The sequence below is a fragment of the Meles meles genome, chromosome 19 (genome assembly GCF_922984935.1).
Source record: "Meles meles chromosome 19, mMelMel3.1 paternal haplotype, whole genome shotgun sequence".
NCBI classification, from domain to species: Eukaryota; Metazoa; Chordata; class Mammalia; order Carnivora; family Mustelidae; genus Meles; species Meles meles.
In genome coordinates, this window is record NC_060084.1 from 59,291,821 (window position 1) to 59,313,480 (window position 21,660).

A 21,660-nucleotide genomic window follows, 5' to 3' on the forward strand; every position below is an offset into this window, starting at 1 on the left:
GCCCTTTCCGCTCGTTCGCCTGGCCCTCCTAGCCTTCAGTGGCTGCTGCCCCACCGCTTCGGCGACCGCCTCACCTCGGCGGCGGACAATGGCGGCCGCTCCCCCGGCGTCTAACAGGACGCACCGCGCGGGCTCCTGGGAGTTGTAGTTCCGGGCGGCACGCTTCCGGCTGGTCGGGAAGCGCCGCCACCACAGGTACCAGGAGCATTTCCGCCTCGCGTCCCTCCTCCGCGGCTTCGGGGACTTACCTGGTCATCTAGTATCGCAGCTCCTGGCCAGCGGGGCGGTGCTGTCCCGGGCGCAGACCACCCTCCCCGCCGCCGCTGCCCAACTCCGGAAGGCCTGGGTAGGTCGCGAGCCCATGAGCCTCAGTTTGCCCGTCTGTGAAATGGGAGTTACCGCCAGCTGCCCTTAGCAATGCGAAACTAAGTTTGATCGTTTTGTGTTTCGTGCGCGGTTCTGGAACCTTCCAAGGAGTCCTTCCATTTAACATTTACAATACGGTGAGGAAGTGGCTGCTCTGATCTCCCTTTCCAGATGAAGAGGCTGGTCTGAAGCTTCTCCCTGCGAATGAAGCCCCAGTGTTTAGAACCTAAGGGATTGTGCCCAGATGTCTTTCTAGATGGCGAAGCTTTATGGGAACTTAAATTACCATCGACCTATGTTGCGATGTGTCCTGGAGTGAGCGTTCCTGCGAGGCGCTGAAGACGAGAGCGGGGAACGTGGTTAACGAAATCTGCCGGGCGGCTGTTTCTCAAACCACTATTAAATAGCGTGGGCCAGAACGGCGAAAGGGCTCCTCATACAGCATGGGGACGATTCCTGGGCCACCACCCCCAGCCTCCAGCACTAGCTGAACCGAGAATTCCCAAGGCCACTGACAGCCCTTTGGGACCCTGTTGGAACCTCTTTCCCACCAGAGTTTGAGGTGACCGAGCTTCCCTGGCTCCCCTTTTCCTCCTTGTTCCGGATTCATCTTGCCTGTGCATTTGTCTACCCTAGTTTAGACTACTCAGTTGGGGGAACAGCACGATAGTCAGAGAGGGTCAATGAGGGGGCTTGGTTGCGGACAGCCTTAGGGGCATGGTGACGGCTCCGACTCAGGCTTTGAGTGAAATGGGAAGCCATCGAATGGTTCCGAGCAGAGTACTGATGAACTCTGACCACACCAAAAGGTCCCTTTGGTTTCTGTGTGGAGAACAGACTAAGAGGGTAAGGAAAGGAGCAGGATGACCCCGAAAGCAATGCAGTAATCGAGGTGGGAAGTGATGGCAGCTGAGATCAGAGTGACCTCCAGTTGTGGAGGTTAGTATTTTAAAGGTAGAGACAATAGGTAGTAGGTTCAAGGTTTTGCTTCGTGAGCTGCAGCCCAGCCTCTAATACCCAGAGCATGGTAGGCTCCTTAGGGAACAGCTACTCACCAAGGGCCTTTTTGGGTCGAGAATGGGTTACAGGGGTGTGAGGATACTGCTTCCTCTGACCCACTCCATTTACCCCATGTGCTGCGTGGCACTCCATTCTCTCCATGCTATGAGGTGGCAAAGGCTGGGCCGCACAGCCATCTTGGATGCCCCTATTCTGGGGGTCTGAACGATTGCTGAGCTGCCACAGGTTTCTGAATGGGAAGAGTTCAGAGCAGTAGGAGAATCTACGTACTCCTGGGGCATGCCTTACCTCTGAGAGATGCCTAAAGAGTGGTTACCCCATACCACCTGAAGGGCTCTGGCTGGTTCCATTTCCTCACTGCCAGATGATGAGAAGGAAAGGTAAAGGAAGGGGGAATCCAGGGCACACTCCTTGGGACAAATAAGATCTTTTATGAGAGTACAACCGTAGGGTCACCAGCAGTAAAATAACTAGTACAAATAAGTTAGACTTGAAGTTATGTATGCTCTCAAGTCCTAGGATTAACTCATCCTCACCAGCTAGGAGCATTAAGTTCAGCATTCTGCAGGATCGTGAGTCCTCCACAGGGACGTCAGCCTGCCTCTGCTGTCAGTGGCCACGAAGGAGCTTCCCCGCACCCAGCTCTCCGCTGCCAGCTCAGCATTCAGCCCGCAATTTTCTCATTCCCGGGATTTAATGGTAGAGGTCTGCTCATTTTTCTTTTAAGAGAAACGTGTAAAACATAATAAAGTTTTAAGGAATTCAGGGAAACCCTGTGAAAGCACTCTTAAACTTGGAAAAAATGAACCAAAAACAAACAAAAAGCATTATCCATGTGGCTGAAACTCCACGTTCCCCTCTTCGATAGAAACCGCTATTCAAAGATAGCCTCTATCCTGAATGAGATGCGGGTGGCTCTGTGGTATTCAAACTTTACATGTATCCCAGAGCAATACAAAACATTTACTTTGCATATTTTGCATTCATATAAATGTATCAATATGAGATTTTATCTGTGGGGCACCTGGGTGGCTTGGTGGGTTAAGCCTCTGCCTTCAGCTCAGGTCATGATCTCAGGGTCTTGGGATCAAGCCCCGAATCGAGCTCTCCGCTCTGCCGAGAGCCTGCTTCCCTCTCTCTCTCTCTGCCTGCCTCTCTGCCTACCTGTGATCTCTATGTCAAATAAATAAATAAAATCTTTAAGAAAAAAACGATTTTATCTGTAACTTGCATTTTTTGCTTCATGTAATTTATCATTGCAATATTTATCCTTTTTGATATGTGAAGGTCTTTATTTTCACGGCTATCTAGTTTCCAGTAAAATGAGTATAACAGAACTTGGCTCTCCTGTCTACTTTTGATGGCCACTTAGGTTCCTTCGTTAATATTCATTAAAAGACTTACTATGCAGGGTGCCTGGGTGGCTCAGTGGGTTAAGCATCCAACTCTTGATTTCAGTGCAGGTCATGATGTCAGGGTCCTGAGACAGAGTCCCCCACCCCCCCATCCCGCGGCAGGCTTTGGGCTCAGCAGGGGGTCTTCTGGAGATTCTGTCTGTCCCTCCCCCCCAACTCTCTCACATGCTCTGTCACTCTCAAATGAGTAAATAAATCTTTAAAAAAATAAGAACCTTGGGGCGCCTGGATGGCTCAGTGGGTTAAAGCCTCTGCCTTCAGCTCAGGTCATAATCCCAGGGTCCTGGGATCGAGCCCCGCATCGGGCTCTCTGCTTAGCTGGGAGTCTGCTTCCTTCTCTCTCTCTCTGCCTGCCTCTCTGCCTACCTGTAATCTCTATCTGTCAAATAAATACATCTTTAAAAAAAAAAAAAAGAACCTATTATGCAAGGATCTGGGAATCAAGTTATGAATAAAAATGACAAAAGCGGGGCACCTGGGTGGCTCAGTGGGTTAAAGCCTCTGCCTTTGGCTCAGGTCATGATCCCAGGGTCCTGGGATTGAGCCCCGTATCGGGCTCCCTGCTCACCGGGAGCCTGCTTCACCCTCTCCCTCTGCCTGCCTCTCTGCCTACTTGTGATCTCTGTCTCTCAAATAAATAAAATCTTTTTTTAAAAAATGTTTAAATTTAAAAAAAGAAAAAAAATGACAAAAGCACTGCCCTCAAGGAGCTCACATTCTAAAGGAGAGTGCACCATAGAAAAATAAGTAAAGGGACACCTGGGTGGCTCAGTGGGTTAAGCCTCTGCCTTCAGCTCAGGTTGTGATCTCAGGGTCCTGGGATCAAGTCCCACATTTGGCTCCTCCTTGCTCAGCGGGGAGCCTGCTTCTCCCTCTGCCTGCTCCCCGTTGGCGCGTACACTCTGACAAATAAATAAAACCTTAAAAAAAAAAAAAGAAAATATATTAACACATCAGATGGGGTTAAAGGCCAAGTAAGGAGAGGGGGTGCTGGAGGAGGTGGTTGTGATTTTAAGTTGGTGGCTAGGAAAGGCCCCACCCAGAAGGTAATGTGCAAGCAAGGACCTAAAGGCAGGGAGAAAGCCAGCCACGTGGGCGTCGGAGCACTGCAAGCAGAAGGCTTCCAGCTCCTATAAATGCTGCTGCTGTGAAAATTCATAAGCAGGTCTCCGTATGGACAGACGCAGGGTCTCTCTGGGGTAGGCCCTCAGAGTGGTACTGATGGGCCATAGTGAATGAATATTTATGTCCAGCACTGATAGATGTTTCCAAAAGGATCGCACCTTTTCATACGCCCCAGCCACGGTCAGGAGTTCCACTTGCTTCACATCCTCACCAGTGCTTGGTAGTGTCAGCTTTTTCAATTTTTGCCAAATTCATGGGTAGAAAACAGTATTTCATTGTGAGATGTTTGCTCTTCTCTTTCTGGTGAGATTCAGCATCTTTTCAGTTAGCCATTCGTGTGTTCTCTCCTTGAATTAACTTCTCACTTCATGCGTTTTTCTCCCAGGTTGTCTTTTTCTTAGTGGTTTGTGAAGTTCTTCACCGAAATTTAACATTAATCATTTATTAGGAATGTATCCTTTCCAAGCTGAGACTTACCTTTTACTTTTGTTTATGAAGTAACAATCCTCCTTTTGACGCAAAGAAGGATTTTTAAAGATGCCTTTTCTGGAACAACTGGATGGCTCAGTCAGTTGAGCATCTGGCTCAAGTTCTACTCAGGTCGTGATCTCGGGGTGCTGGGATGGACCCCCCCCCCCCCCCCCGGGCAGGCTCCATGCTCAGCGGGGGGCTGGCTTGAGATTCTCCCTCCCCTTCTCCCCCAAATCATTCTTTCTTGCTCTCAAATGAATAATTCTTAAAAAATAAAAGTAAAATCTCTCCCAATCTAGATTACTTTTATTCCATTTTCTTGCCAATTGCCTTAGCCAGAACCTCCATTACGATGTTGAACAGAAGGTGGTGAGATCAGACATCCCTGTCTTGTTCTAAACTTAGGGGTAAAGCATTCAGTGTTTTTTTGTTTTGTTTTATTTTTAAAGATTTTTTATTTATTTATTTGACAGAGATCACAAATACGAAGAGAGGCAGGCAGAGAGAGAGGAGGAAGCAGGCTCCCTGCTGAGCAGAGCCCAATGCGGGGCTGGATCCCAGGACCCTGGGATCGTGACCCAAACCGAAGGCAGAGGCTTTAACCCACTGAGCCACCCAGGCACCCCAAGCATTCAGTTTTTTACAAGTATGATACTACCCGTGGATATGGATGTCCTTTGTCAGGTTGAGGACATTGCCTTCTATTCCAACTTTGGTGAGAGTTGTTTGTTTTTTAAATCAGGAATGACTGTTGAATTTTTGTCAATTTTTTCCTGCATGTTTTGAGATAATCATATACTTTTTTTTTTTTTAGCTTGTTAATACAGAGAAGTACATTCACTGATTTTGGTTAAACCAACACTGCATTTTTTTAGATAATCCCACTTGGTCGTGACTTTTTAAAATTTCTGTTATTTTCTTTTTTTTTTTTTCTCAGTTCAAGTTTAATAGAAAAAAACAAAAGATCAAAAGTGATGCCCTACTACTGTACATAACGGTTGGCCTGCCCCATAACACAGCTCAGGCCATTTCTATTATTATATTATTGGATTCAATTTGCTAAAATTTTGTTTATAAAATATTTGCAACATATACATTTAACAAAGGACTTGTATCCAATTAGCAATAATCGCGCCTCGGATAAACCTCATTGGCTACGATACTGCCACTGCGCAAAGCTAAGGACTTGTATCCAGAATATATACACAACTCCTACCACTCAATAATAAAGACAAACGACCTAACAAAACATGGATGAGAGGCTTGAATAAGGAAGCCAAGAAGCACCTGGAAAGGTACTAACTGCCATTAGCCATCACACCAGAATGAGATGTCACTCACCACTCACCAGAGGGGCACCTGGGTGGCTCAGTTAGTTGAGTGACTCTTGGTTTCGGCTCAGGTCATGATCTCGGGCTTGTGAGATTGAGCCCTGCGAGCACCTCTCCCCTCTGGGGAATCTGCTTCTGTCTCCCTCTGCCCCACACCCTGCCGGTGTGCTCTCTCTAAAATAAGTAAATCTTTTATAAAATGCTCACTCATTAGAATGGCCAGAATGAAAAAGACAGTGCCAAAATTTGGTAAGGATGTGGAGCAGCAGGAATTCTAAAATTCTAATACACTGTTGGTCTTGCATAAAGTATTACCACCATTTTGTAGACCTGACAGTTTCTTAAAAAGCTGAGCATACATCTCCTCTGTAACCCAGCCATGTCACCTCCAGGAATTTCTCGAAGAGAAATGAAAGCTTAAGCCCATAAAAACAAAACCACCTTGCTAAGTATGTTCATAGCACCTTTACTCATAGTAACCAAAGACTGGGAACATCCCAGATTTCTGTTAATCTGATAACGGATAAATTGTGCTGTATTCATACAATGGAGTAAATACTATCCAGCAACCAAAAAGAATTATTGATCTGTGTGATGACATAGACAAGTCTCAAAATTTTTTTGCTGAAAGCAGCAGACACAAAAATGCACAAAATACATGCCTACAATCTCACCGTGGTAAATTCTAGAATCGGCAAAAATAACCCATGCCGACAGAAATCACTGTGTGCTTTGGGGTGTATAGGGAAGAAATGTCTGGGGACAAGAAGGGACAAGAAAGAACTTTCTGGATGGATGGGAATGTTCTGTGTCTTGGTATGTGTTTGCCAAAAATGGAAATTCAATGGTGTACCTAGGAAAAGAGCGTTTCACTGTTCTGGGTACTTAGCAAAATTCTAGGCTAAGGGGATTTCTTTTCTTACAGATTTTATTTATTTTAGAGACAGAGAGCATGGGTGGGGTTTGGGGCAGAGGAAGAAGGAGAGAATCTCAAGTAGACTCCTCACTGAGCATGAAGCCCAACACGGGACTTGACCCCACGATCCTGAGACCATGACCTGAGTCAAAACCAGGAGTCCGATGCTCAACAGACGGAGCCACACAGGTACCTCTAGACTAAGGGGACTCTCAAGAAGAGTAATTCTCAGGAAATTTTTCTTGCACTGCTCTGCCCCAGCAGCGCACTCTCGTCAAAGACTTTGATGCTCTCCTCCTTTTGCAGTCGCTCCATCAGCGCCAGCCACTGTGATTTCCCCCTGCACCCAGGCTAGTGGTGCTGGGCTCACCTGTGAAACGTTTACCTCTCTTTGGAATACATCCAGTTTTCCTTGCTTCCACCTCACCTCAGTGGCATGCCGTAGAAGAATCTCCAGAAAGATACTTATGAACGTCATGTGCAGAGATTGAGGATCAGTATCTCAATGGAATGGAGATTTTACTCAGAGTTGGTGAAATTCCGTTGTAGATCGGGGGAGTTCTTTAAAGGCTGTACTTTTTCCTTGCTTGTTTTGTTTTGAATTTACATTAGCTGCATCCTGGAGTCCTGGGGTCAAGCCCCGCATCGGGCTCCCTGCCCGACGGGAAGCCTGCTTCTCCCTCTCCTCCCTACTCCTGCTCTATCTCTTCTCTCTCAAATAAATAAAATCTTCAATTTTTTTTTTTATAAAGACTATGTTGAGTATGGGCAAAAATAGTATGAGGGGTACCTGGGTGGCTCAGTTGGTTAAGTGTCTGACTCTTGATTTTTGGCTCAGGTCATGATCTCAGGGTTGTGAGATCGATTGCCACGTTAGGCTCCATGCTCAATGCAGAGTCTGCTTGAGATTCTCTCTCTCCCTCTCCCACTGTCCCTACCCCTGCTCATGGTTTATCTCTCTAATAAATTAATAAAATATTTTAAAAACTATATTATGAAATGGGGGTGCCTGCCTGGCTCAGTCAGTAGAGCATGGAACTCTTCATCCTGAGGTCATGAGTTCGAGCCCCATCCATGCTGGGGGCAGAGTTTACTTAAGGAAAAAAAAAAAAGCTAAAAAGGTAGTAGGAAATGGATTCTATCACGGATGTTTTTATCATATGATAATCAGGCGTAAGTGATGACATTAGCACTGAGGTTGGCAAATTATGGCCCACAGGCCAAATCTGGCCCATGTGTTTTCGTAAATAGTCTTGTATTTACGAGTCTATGTAACTGCGGGTGGTTACATAGGTGTACCTCTTTCTGGAGTGGTTAGTGTCCAAATGCAAAGATGTTTGTGCGTGGATTCAGCAAACTTTGCAGTTCACCCTTGGCTGTAATTGCCCCACTCTGAAAATGTGGGCAGGACCTTTGTCTTAGCATGGTTTGTAACAGCAAAATAGTAAATCACCCTGATAGGAGAAAGTTTACATCATGAGGTGCAAAAATTAAATGGCATCCTATTGGGAGACAAAATTGGGTTCCTAACAACACGGATGACCCCGATGCGGGGCTCGATCCCAGGAACCCCGGATCACCACCTGAGCCAAAGGGAGATGCTTCACCAACTAAGCCACCCAGGCACCCCTCCAACATAGTCTCTTTAAATCATTGTCAATCTTTATCTGCCAATTAGCCTCTCTAGGCTGTATTTTCTGCATCTACACAACGGAAATAATAGAAGAACCTGCTTCACCAGGATCCCTGTGCTGCATGAGGTAATGGAGACTTCGTGCTGGGGTATAGCCTACCTCGCAGCAGCTGCTCAAATACTTACTATCATCTCTCTGATGACTGATGAACTCATGCATTTTTTAACGTACTGGTTGTCCATTTGTACTCCTTTTGTGAATCTCCTGTTCATACAAAAGACTAGTGAGCAACCTTTGCCTTGGTCCTCCCTAAATGGAATGGAGATGGCTCTACATCTGGGATTGGCAAGGTCTTTCTAGTAAATATTTTACCTTTTCAGGCTATGCAAGCTCACAACTGCTCAATTCCACCTTAGTTTGTTAAAGCAGCCGCAGACAGTACAGAAATGAGTGAGTATGGCTATGTTCCAACAAGATTATTTACAAAACACATGGGCCAGGTTTGGCCTGTGGATCATAATTTGCCAACCTCAGTGGTAATGTCATCATTTAAGCCTGATTATCTATGATAAAAACAATTTTTTTCCTGTTACCAGGGAGTTTTCTTTCCTTAAATAGTCTTTAAATTTAAATGTTATCAACTTCTTTCTCATTAATCATTGAGATGAGTGGCTTTCTCTGCTGACTGATTAAAATGGTATTATGGTTATGTATTTCCTAATACTCAGTACGCTGATCCTGGAATGAATGTTCCTGAATTCAAATGTACTAGCTACTCTGGCTTTACTGGCAGGATCTGATCTGGAAATTTTGCATTAATAGTCCTGAAAGATATTGGCCTTTAATTGTTCTTTCTTTGAGTTTAACAAACTGTCATCACAAGAGAGGTAAACATTCAGCTTTCTACATGTTCTGGAACAGTGCGTATCAGCGCAGAGCCCATCCCAGGACTTGACCTCACAACCCTGAGATCATAACCCGAGCCAAAACCAAGAGTCAGACATTTTAAGTAACTGCACCATCCAGGTGCCCCTTCTCCCCTTTATCTTATTTGCTGTAAAATTATAGCAGTTTTTTAAAAAAATAAGATTTGTTTATTTGAGAAAGAGAAAGAACGTGTGAGCAGAGGAGGGGCAGAGGGAGAGGGAGAGAATCTCGTGGGGCCCGACACAGGGCTCGATCTCTTGACCCTGAGATCATGACCTGAGCCAAAACCAAGAGTCAGACGCTCAACTGAGCCACCCAGGTGTCCCCATAAAACTGTAGCAGTTTTGAACATGAAAAGGAAAAACCACACGATCCCCAAAGACTTTTACTGATTAGCTACGTTCATTTCTGTTTCTTCTAAGCTCTTCTCCAAACGCACATGGAGGGTGACGCAGTCACAACAGGTCACATTTCACTGTAGTTGACCCTGGAACAACTTGGGGGTTGTGAGCGCTGATGCCCTGCACAGCTGAAAATCCGAACAGAACTTTGACTCTCCAAAATCTTGACTAATAGCATCCTACTGACTGGCAATCTCACCGATAATATAAGCAGTCGGTTGATTAACACATAGTTTATAGATCATATATATTACATACTGTTTTCTTATACTAAAATAAGCTAGAGGAAAGGAAATCAAAAGGAAGAAAAATAAATTTACAATACCGTACTGTATTTATTGAAAAAAATCCACATGTAAGTGGACCTGCACAGTTCAAAACTGTGTTGTTCAAGGGTCAACTGTATTCTAGGCATTTTCCATGTTTCTACACAGTGTTCATAATTACAGTTTATAATGAATTCCTGAAACAAATTAGAAGCAGCCCAATTTTCCAGCATTGGGGGAACAAGGAAGCAACTAACGGCACTCTGGCTCTTTGGGACAGTACATCAGTCATTCAGCCAAATATCCTTAACCTGTTTTGACTTCTGAGCAACAGCCCTTCCCACACTGGGTAATCACATTAGTTAGTATTACTGAAGAGAGTTTTGATCTCACTAATGAAAAAATTTTTCCTAGGTATCAAATGCCACATAGGTGCAGCCCTTCTCTGGGAATGCACCAAAAAACCCACAAAATTTAAATGTATGTGTACAGTTTTTATATATTAAAATGAAATATGTAATTTTTTCTCCCTCATATGAGTTCTTTAGTGCCCAATAAAATCAGAACCTTGATTAAAAGCCTTCCGACATTGATGACATTTATATGGTTTTCTCCAGTGTGCATTCTCTTATGTTGAGTGAAGGATAAATGAAAACTGAAAGTTTTCCCACATTCGTTACATTTATATGGCTTCTCACCAGTATGGATTCTCTTGTAAGCTGTAAGGTGAGAGCTGTGACCAAAGGCTTTTCCGCATTCATCACATTCGTACAGTTTCTCTCCAGTGTGCGTCCTTTCACACTGTGTATAGAAGGAGTGGTCGCTAAGGGCTTTCCCACGTTCGTAACATTTATAGGGTTTTTCTCCAGTATGTGTTCTCTATGCACATTGAGATTAGACCATCCACTGAAGGATTTTCCACAGTCATCACATTTATAGGGTTTCTCTCCAGTATGAATTTTCCAGTGTACATTAAGGTGAGAATTTTGGCTAAAAGACTCTCCACATTTATTAAACTCATAAGGTTTCTCACCAGTGTGAGTTCTCTGGTGTAAAATGAGGTGTAGGCTCTGCCAGGAAGACATCCCACATTCATTAGATTCACAGGCTTTCTCTCTACCGTGATTTCTCAGATAGTAAGAAAGAGATGAAAGTTTCTTAAAGGCTTTCCCACATTCTTTACATTCACAGGATTTCTCCTTAGTAGGAGTTCTCATGACCTGAGAAAGGGGTGAGCTATAGATGAAAAAATCTCCACGTTCTTTACATCCATGGATGTAAATTAATTATTAATTATTAATTAATTAATTACGTTAATTATCTCATGTGTAGAGAGGTATGCGGTCAGGCTGGTATCTTTACCATGCTCATTCAACTTTGACAGGTTTCCCAAGGCTTTTCCACGTGGACTGCCTTTACAAGGTTTCTTCCCCACCAAGATTTCCTGATGGTTTGTTAAAATAAAATTATGCTGTAAGCTTTGAGTTGAGTCAATTTGATAGAAATACTCTTTAACAAGAAATCTCCGTGAAGAAACAAAGTCTGAATTGAAGCTGCCTTTTCCCACAACTTCAGCATTTCCCCAGTCCCCATCCCAGGTCACTACTTGCCCTTGTTTATGTCCCACCGGCCCCAAACTGGCACTGTGCGTCTTCTGCTTCTCCAACTCGTCCCCAGGTTCCCAGCCATCGGCTGTGGTAGAACGCCAGCAGCCATCCACTTTGGGCTTGTCAGGTTCATGCTGCTGGGTAACTCCTTCCCAGCAAAGGCCTCTGTTGGTGGCAACTCTTGGCTTTTAGGTCTCTTCTAAAGAGACTGACCAACCTAATAGTCAGCACAACAGGCAGAGGGGATACCGTTATGAGACAGGTCATGGAATAGGCAGACATCCCCAGACGTGAGATGCTCAGAACCACCGCCCTTCACTAATGCTTGGACATCCCAGAATCTGACCCATTTCTCCACCTAACGTCTTTTCTGCCTGTAGTCGACACCAAATTAATCTTCCCAACAAACCAGTTTCATGATGGCAAGAACACATCTTTTTTTTTTTTTTTTTAAAGATTTTATTTATTTATTTGACAGAGAGATCACAAGTAGGCAGAGAGGCAGGCAGAGAGGCAGGCAGAGAGAGAGGAGGAAGCAGGCTCCCCGCGGAGCAGAGAGCCCGATGCGGGGCTCGATCCCAGGACCCTGAGATCATGACCTGAGCCGAAGGCAGCGGCCTAATCCACTGAGCCACCCAGGCGCCCCAAGAACACATCTTTATTTTATTTTTTTTTAAAGATTTTATTTATTTATTTGACAGGCAGAGATCACAAGTAGGCAGAGAGGCAGGCAGAGAGGGAGGAGGAAACAGGCTCCCTGCAGAGCAGAGAGCCCGATGCGGGGCTCGATCCCAGAACCCTGGGATCATGACCTGAGCCGAAGGCAGAGGCTTTAACCTACTGAGCCACCCAGGCGCCCTAAGAACACGTTTTTAGATCCAGTCTTCCAAAGCACCCAGAAGCGGGGTCAGACTACCTCAGTTCTCCTTGATCCTTCTCCTTCTGGTTTCTTTAGTTCTCCCTAAGCATGACCATTTCCACCACTAGCACAGAGTTCCTCTGCCTGAGGACCTTCCTTGAGTCTCCGAAGTCTTCAGTGTCAGCAACCCACCCCTTTCATCGTTCAGCTCTCAAGTCCCAGGTCACCTCCTCTGAGAGACCCTGCCCAACCTCCCGGCCTGCCTGGGTTCCTCATCACTTTCCACCACATTGTCCTGTTTTACTTCCCACATACACTGCTGAGCATTAGTCAACATCCCTTTGTTCTTTCCGTTCTTTATTGTCTGCCTCTCCCCCAGACACCATATACTAGAGGCTTTCGGCTCCACAGTGGGGGGAACCTTGTCCGTCCTGTTCCCACTGTGTCTCCAGTACCCAAATGCACACAGAGAACGAGAGGGCTCCACAGTCATACAGATAAGCACAGAGTGGTCTGCACACCAGGCAGAGGCAATGCACCTGGACCACCGGGGACGCTTGGGACATGTCTGCGAGGTGGCCTGACAGGGCACCTGCTTGTGCTCAGCAGCCTGACTCCCAGCGGCAGGGAGGCCTCGTGTTTCTGATGTGGGAGGAGGCTGTGGAGCTGAATGCAAGGCGGGCTTTGCAAGGTCACACAGAGGGTTTCTCCTGGAGTCCTTAACTGGACTCCAACTGCAAGTGCACAGAAGGCTAAGACCTGACAAAGAACAGCTGCTACAGGGCTGAGCAGAGGTTTCAGAAGTTATCGAGTGTTGGGGGACACTGGCTCTGACCCAGTGAGCACCCAAGGCATTCCGGTGAGACTCTAGAAAGTTGTACCTTAGAAAGAAACAGCCTCAAGGATAAGAACTACATCTAAGAACTAAAGCAAAACCAAAGTTACGTTACTTTAATAAATCCTAAACCTGAGCATCATCAGGATTAGGATGATTTCAGTAATTTAACTGCCTCCAGAAAAAAAGAACAGCTGACAATTCTGGTAGAAAACAAGACTCCAAAAAAAAAAAAAAAAGAAAGAAAGAAAACAAGACTCCATATCTCTCCAAGGCATCGTGCGCGGCACCCAGTATACAGAAATTGACTAGACATGTAAAGAATCGGGAAAATGTGACTCATCACCAAGAAAAAAAAAGTCAATAGAGGCAGATACACCAAACATTAGAAGTAGCAGGAAAAAGATGAAAAATAACTATTATCTCTTCAGCTTGGTGGCTGAGCGGCAAACACAGAGAAGATCCTCATGGAAACCCTGACAAGCAAGACCGTTACCTGCACCCGAGTCCAGTGACACCACTGAGAATGTCAAAGTCAAGACAATGAGGGCTCCCACTTGAAGCCACTTGAAGATTAGTGTCTGTGCTGGGGGAGGACGGCTGCACTCTCTCAGACTACAATATCCAGAAGAGCCCCTGCACTTGGTGCTTGGCATGGAGGTGTGTCCCCTAGCCTTCCCTCTGCCAGCTCGCCCAGAAATCCAACAGCAATGAGTGTTGTGCTCCCAGACGTCTGGCCGCACCAACCGTCCACACCCCCTGAAGGAGGTCAATAAAGCCCCTCCGACAGCTCTTCTTTTCCCCACAGGGTGGCCTCCTGCTGGAGACCCATGGCTCTGGAGCCTCAATAAAGGTTCAGTTACACTGACTGGGGAAAAAACCCAACTTATTATAAAACATAACAGAATTTCATGGGAAATTTTCAAATGAAAATTCCATTCTGGAATTAAATAAAAAGGTAGTATCTGAAGTAAACCTGAGAAGACTTCATAGCAGACTAGACACAACAGAAGAAAGAATCTGTGAATTCAAAGGCAAGTAAGTGGAAATTTTATGATGACACAAAAGGAGAGAAAATAATATAAAAACAGAACACTTGACAAAAGGATTAATGTGTAGTTGGAGTTACAAGAGAGACTGAAGCAGCAGAGGAAACATTTGAAGAGACAAGACAGAGAGTTGATCTAGACTGATCAAAGGTACCATCCTAGGTGTTTAGTGTTCAAGGGCAACAACCTGCAGAGAAAATCGTATGATTCTGACATCTGATAGTAAACCTTTCAGCACTTCATTACATACCTCAATGTTACAAATGAAGCTAGTAAAACCATTCTAAATGACAGTCTCTGGGAGAAGACAGGCATGAGACTAAAATTCCCACTTCTAAAATGCAACTTTTTACTGGGTACATAGTAAAGACTCACCCGAAAAAAAGGTCAAAGTTCACAGGCAGTGTGAGCTTAAAGCACTGCACCCAGAAATGTAGAACTAAACCATCATTTCTCTCTGATTTCATTCATCTGTTCCCTGTAAACCCTCTCCTCTCTCTGAAGAACAGTTGGTAAACTGTGCCTACCTTTCCAGAAAACTGAGACGGACACAAGGGGGAGCCTCATCCAGGCCAAAATGACAGAATTCCAAAAGAAGCCAAGACACTAAAGGGATGACAGGTCTTTATGAAACACACATCCAACAGTAACAAATACATGCATACACACCTACCCACCCAAACAGACCATATGCTCATATGCTCAGACCATATCGTAAAGACATTTCTCAATAATTTTAAAAGGACTGAATTCATACAGACTATGTTCTTCAACCACAATGGAAATAATCTAGCCATCAATAATAGCAATCCCCTCACACTTGGAAATTGAACATTGTACTTCACGAATCAAAGAAGAAATCACTTTCGTATGTTGTATTTTCATTACCGTTCAGTTCAAGACATTTGAAAAACAAAAAATAATGAACTGAACAATAATGAAAATACAACATGTGAAAACATGCAGGATGCAGTTGAAATTAAGATTTAAAGGAACATGTATAACTATAAATGCAAACATTAGAAAGAGAAAAGATTAAAATTAATGAACTAAGCTTCTGCCCCAAAAAAGTCAGAAAAAAGGAAACCAAATTAAACCAAAACAATGGGGGGGGGGGGCGCCTGGGTGGCTCAGTGAGTTAAAGCCTCTGCCTTCAGCTCAGGTCATGGTCTCAGGGTCCTGGGATCGAGCCCCGCATCAGACTCTCTGCTCCAAGGGCAGCCTGCTTCCCCCTCTCTCTCTCTGCCTGCTTCTCTGCCTGTTTCTCTGCCTACTTGTGATCTCTGTCAAATAAATAAATAAAAAATCTTTAAAAACAACAACAACAACAACAGAGGGGAATAAGAGAAAGCAGAAATCAATGGAATGGAGAAAAAAAATTCAATCATGTCTATAGATGCATATAGAGCATTTGATAATACTCATTCATGATAAAAAAGAAAAAAGTCCTCAGGAAACCAGGAATAGTACTTTCTCAATTTGATAAAGGGTTTCAGATAATATTTAACGGTAAAATATTTAATGCTATTCCGTGGTAACAGGAGCAAGGCAAGGATGTTCATTCTTACCACTTTTATTTAACATTGTACTTGAGGGGCGCCTGGGTGGCTCAGTGGGTTAAAGCCTCTGCCTTTGGCTCAGGTCATGATCTCGGGGTCCTGGGATCGAGCCCCGCATCGGGCTCTCTGCTTAGCAGGGAGCCTGCTTCCTCCTCTCTCTCTGCCTGCCTCTCTGCCTACTTGTGATCTCTCTCTCTGTCAAATAAATGAATAAAATCTTTAAAAAAAAAAAAACAACATTGTACTTGATATCTATGGTGACAGGTATCAGAAGAATGGTTGCCACACTGGGGGAGTCCTAAGAGGAAAAGGACATTAGGAAATGTATGGGAATGGAAATATGCTATGTGTACATGGAGTATAGGTCACACAAATATACATTTGCAAAACTTTATTAGACTGTAGTCTTAGGAACAGCATATCTCACTGTATGTTAATTACACATCAATTTTTTAAAAAGTACTAGAGGTCCTGGCTGGTATAATAATATGGAAAATGAAAAAGCATAGTCTCAAAAGGAAGAAGCAAAGCAATCCTTATTTGAAAACAACATGACTGGGTAAAAATCTAAAGACACTGAAAATAAATTACTAGAACAATTAAGCGATTTTAGCAAGTTCACACAAGATAAAATGTCAGTTAAGAAGAAATTATATTTACATACACTAGCAACAAACAATAAGAAAATGAAATTACAGATAATATTTATAATAGCATAAAAAATGCCAAATTTCTAGGAATAAAATTAGTAAAAGATGTGCATGCCCCGTATGCTTAAAAACTGAAAAATATTGCTGCAAGAATTACCTAAATATACCATAATCACAAAATTAGAAGGCTAGACAGGTTAAGATATAAAGTCTTCCTAAACTGATTCTTTTTTTTTTTTTTTTAAGATTTTATTTCTTTGACAGAGAACGGGAGAGAGAGAGAGAACATACAAGCAGGGGGAATGGGGGAGGGAGAAGCAGGCTCCTCGCTGAGCAGGGAGCCCAATGTGGGGCTTGATGGGATCATGACCTGAGCCAAAGGCCGAAGGCAAATGCTTAACTGACTGAGCCACCCAGGTGCCCCCCCAAAACCAATTCTAAGGCACTACCAATCAAAACTGTTAATCTATCACCCAACAACTCCACTCCTACACATTTACTCAAGAGAATAAAAACACAAGTCCACTGGAAACAGTGCACATGAATGTTCATAGCAGCATTATTCATAACAGCCCAAAACTAGGGATAATCCAAATGTTCATTATCAAGAGAATGGATAAATTGTAAGTGATTAAAAAATAAAATGTCCCTAAATAGTAAAGAGTAAAAAGTAAAGAAATTAAAATGCATATAAAATCACAGATGAATCTCAGAAATCTTAGGGTAATAAGCCATATGCAAAAGAAGTAATATATAATTCGCTTTATATGAAATTCTAGAAAAGGTAAAAATAACCTATGGTGGGAAAAAAATCTCAATAGTGGTTGCCTTTCGGAAATGGAAAGAGGTAACAAAGGAACTTTGTGAAGTAATGAAAATATCAAGTCCCATATAGGTGAGAATTACATACATGTGTACATTTATCAAAATGTTTCAATTGTACATGTAAACTTTGTGCATTTTGGAAGTACTGTGGTCAAAAAAATAAAAAATGCCCATTGTCTTCAAAGTAACAAAAATAAGAAGGCAATTGACTTCTCAACAGAAACCATGGAGTCCAGAAGACAACTGCATGGTGTCTTCAAAGTGCTGAGAAAAAGAAAAACAAACAAAAAACCTGACAACCTAAAATTCTCTGTTTATAGTATCTTTCCAAAATGAAGATGAAATAAAGGCATTTTCAGGCAAACACAAAATGAAGGTGTTTTGTCACTCTAAAAGTATTGATAAAGAAAACTCTAAGCAGAAGGAAAATGACCCCAGAAGGAATTATGGAAATGCAAAGGTAATGAAAAGAAGGAAGATATGAAGGAACATTTAAACAAACACTGACTATAAAGATCCTTTCCCATCTCACCTAGGCGGGAATCTTGGGAGAGCCCTCTGTCCATCATGCATTGCTCTATTCCAAGTTCTAGGTGGGCAACAGAATCTGGTTTGAGGTTCCAAGGTCCTGTGCAAATGAATGATGAAGCTGTGAGGTTCTGGTTCTTTTCATATACATTTCGGGACAACATTTTGTTTTATTTATTTTTAAGTAAGCTCAGTGTGCAACATGGGGCATGAACTCACAACCCCAGGATCAAGAGTCACATCTACAAAATGAACCAGGCAGCTGTTTCAGGCTGAGGTTTGATGAGGACAAATCCCCCGGTGACTCCACACTCCCCGCTAAATCAAACCCACTCTGCCAAGACCCCAGGCCAATAGAAGTTGACATGAGGAACAGCCTCACCCACAGTGACCAGGTGTCTTAAGGTCTCCAGCATCACGTTATGGTACAGAGTCAGCTGGGCAGTGCCCAGCAGGCCCCATTCCTCCCGGGAGAAGTCGCCCGACACATCATGTAAAGTAACCTGCCCCTGAAATGTTACCCACATGCCTGCTGAGCCAGGACCCTGACCCCTGCAAAGCTCCCAGAAAAGCAGGGACGGCTATGTGTGAATGCGAATGCACCAGGTGTACAGGGAGATGTCCTAAAAGCTGGCTGGCTCCTGAGGGATACTCCTCAGGATGCTCCTGAGCCTTCGCGGGGGGCATCAGGGCTCTGCTCAGCCATTTCAGAGGTGAGCTGCCGTTACACTAAAATGTTCACCCCCTACACAGCTCCCCCATTTCTTGATCAACTTGGGATCTTCCACAAGACCAAATGAACGCTTCCCTTGACGACCCCCCTTTTTTATACCACCAGGTGCATGAAAATGGTAACGTTAATATTTGCCTACAATAACGTTAGCCTTTGCCAGGGATCCTCTTCCCACGCCGGGCGCGGTATTTCAGCGAGCACTTCGCCTAACGGAAATCTTACCACACAACGATCTCGGGAAGCAGTTCCCACTTCCTGGGGGGGGGGGGGGGGGTTGTTTTTTCGAAAGTGGAGACTGAGCTCAGTTAACAGCGCGGGAATTACGGTTATGGCGACTTCACAAACACGAACTGAGCGACTCTTCGTCTTTCTGACCGTCATTCCAAACGGTGGGAAGACAGAACTGCGCGTCCCTTACGCGCGCGGTAGCTGAAGCCACCGGGAACCCGGGAGTGCAACTTTCTCGCCGGGAGGTTTCGTCTCGGCCTCTGCTGGTTAGGGGACATGGCGCTACATGCAAGGGCTGCAGGATTACGAGGTCTTCCGCCGCGTCCGGCCACAGCGACCGGCTAGGGCACCGACACTCACCCGAGCCTCGGGAGCAGGGTGCAGAACCAGCCCGGGAAGGGAGGACGCGCGGCCACTCACCGGAGGGCGGGCAGCCAGGGGCCCCGCGGCCATCGCCTCTTCCGACTCCGAGGTCCTCCAGGCGCCATCTGCAGTCCCATCCGCTCCCTCCAGCGCCCACCGGCTCGCGGCTCCGGACAGACAGCCCGGGACGGCCCCACACCACAGAACAGACCCGAGCCGCGCAGCCCAGGCAGCCTCTACACGCGACGGCGGCGCCGGGGGCAAGGCCGAACTACCAGGACCAGAAAACCCCGCGCTGCGGCCCCTGACCAATGGAAGAGCGCGGCCGGGGACTCCGGAGAGACCGACCCCGCCGCGGCATTCCGGGAATTGTAGTCCGGAGGCCGGAGCCCTCGTCCTAGTCCAGCGGTCGACACCCTGAGCTCCCAGAGGGTCAGACTACGTTTCCCAGAAGGCGGGGCGATAGGCGTGTCCGCCCAATGGACAAGCTCGACCGGGCCTGGGCTAGAGGAAAGGGGACCTTCCGGCCCGGTTTAAGCTCCCCGGCCGGGCGCAGGCGGCAGTGAGACGGATTTCTCTCACTATAATTCCCCGAAACTACGTTGGTCAGGTTCTCGAACTCCAGAAGCGCGCAATCGGTGGCTACGGAGAGTCCAAGAAGCCCGAGGAGAGGAATTTCAGAAGTTACAGGAAATTGTAGTCACACCAACTTTGTCCACCAGGTGGCGGGCGTGGGCCTCGAACTACCTTTCCCAGAGGCTCCGCGGGGCGGGTCCTCCTCCAGAGGAAAGAACGTAGTGGGCGGTGCCGGAAAAAATAGGTGTCACCCAGCAGCGTGGCCTCCTGGGAGTTGCAGTCCACTGTCTGCATCCCCGCCTGGTCACGTGCTTAGGCTCGGACTACAGCTCCCAGAAGGCTCTGAGGCAGCGCGGGGTTGGAAGCGTCTGGGGGCCGCCCGCCCTCAGCTCCAGCTGTCGAAAGACGCTGTCTTCACAAGTACACCTCTCTGGGGACGAAGTCAGAGTAGGTGTCTTGATGACAAAGGCGCGCATTCAAGTGTTCTGTGCCTGCCCGGCGTTTCCGTTCATCGGATGGGTGACGGAGGCAGGCGTCCCTCACGCACCGTCGGGTACGTCTTTCATGAAACGGACGCTCGGGCTCGGCTAAATCACGACGCTGTCGTAACCGAGGTTTCCTCCGCGTTTCTGCCTCATTGACGCGAAGGGGAGGTGAGGGAATCCTGGGGCGCTTCTGTTGCGCGTTCGGAGTGCTGGAGAGCGGAGAAGCGCGCCTGCTCGGAGCGAACCTGGGTTTGGGAAGGGAAGTGCAGGCGAACCTTGGGCCGCTTCCGGCGGACGCCGCGCGCACTGCCCTCCCGGCCGGCCTGTGTGCGGGCGAGATGGGCACGTGGTCCACGCCGGGCGGAGCCCTGACCTTTTTCGCCTCCCAGCCATTTCTGCACGGGGGGGAACCCCAAGTCCATGTCTTCTGTGCTCTTCTTGGTGGCTCTTTAAGGGATTTTCAAGACCCCTTTTCCTTAAAGATTTATTTATTTGCTTCAGGGAGAGGAAGAGCGAACGAGGGGAGGGGCAGATGGGGAGGGAGCGAAAGAATCCCAAGTATCTCACACAGGCGGGAGCCGGAGGGGGGGCGGGTCTGTCACAAACCCCTGAGATCAGGACCTGGGCTGAAACCGAGAGCCACCCTTAACCAAACGCACCAGCGAGGAGCCCCCAAACCCAGGGCTACCCATTCCCTGGCCACTGCCATTTTGTGTCATTGGAAAGCAAGCCCCCGTGTTTTGGGTGTCCTGTTTTAACTACAATATATAATGGTACGAGCCATTTCCCAACATAACCAAAATTCCATTATAAAACTTTTAGAAAAAATAACTTGCACTACTGAATATTCAGTATTCCAACTTAAAGTTATCTCCATGGTTTTAAGTAGTTTGAAGGATGAGGGGATCCTGAAGGTCTCAGTCGGTTCACCCACCAACTGGCTCTTGATTTTGGGTCAGGTCATGATCTCTGGGTCAGAAACTGACTTCCAGGCTTGGAGGGGGGGGGGGGGGTCTGCTTGAGTTTCTCTCTTTCCCTCTCCCTCTGCTCACACTCTCTCTCTCTCAAAGAAATAGGTAAAATCTTTAAAAAAATTTATTTGAGAGAGAGAGATAGCGACAGAGCATGCGTGGGAGGAGAGGGAGAAACAGGCTCCTGGATGAGCAGGGAGTCCAGTGCAGGGCTCGATTCCAGGACCCTGCGATCATAACATGAGCTGGAGGCAGATGCTTAGCTGGCTGAGCCACTCAGGTGCCCCAATAAATAAATCTTTTTTAAAAAATAAAAATAAGGGGCGCCTGGGTGGCTCAGTGGATTAAGCCGCTGCCTTCGGCTCAGGTCATGATCTCAGGGTCCTGGGATCGAGCCCCGCATCGGGCTCTCTGCTCCGCGGGGAGCCTGCTTCCTCCTCTCTCTCTGCCTGCCTCTCTGCCTACTTGTGATCTCTCTCTCTGTCAAGTGAATAAATAAAATCTTTAAAAAAATAAATAA

General features: G+C 46.0%; 1 long non-coding RNA gene and 1 other non-coding gene across 2 annotated transcripts; both read right to left on the reverse strand.

Annotated features, from left to right (window-relative positions):
* Nucleotides 1–5,441: 5,441 nt before the first annotated feature.
* Nucleotides 5,442–5,577, reverse strand: LOC123931969. Its single transcript, XR_006816381.1, has one exon. It is a non-coding gene; the product is annotated as a U4 spliceosomal RNA (small nuclear RNA).
* A 10,439-nt stretch (nucleotides 5,578–16,016) lies between these two features.
* LOC123931906 lies at nucleotides 16,017–19,407 on the reverse strand. The gene is made up of 3 exons (XR_006816334.1): nucleotides 19,166–19,407; nucleotides 17,789–17,884; nucleotides 16,017–16,079 (listed from the first exon to the last, which is right to left on the reverse strand). It is a non-coding gene; the product is annotated as an uncharacterized LOC123931906 (long non-coding RNA).
* Between the last annotated feature and the right edge of the window lie 2,253 nt (nucleotides 19,408–21,660).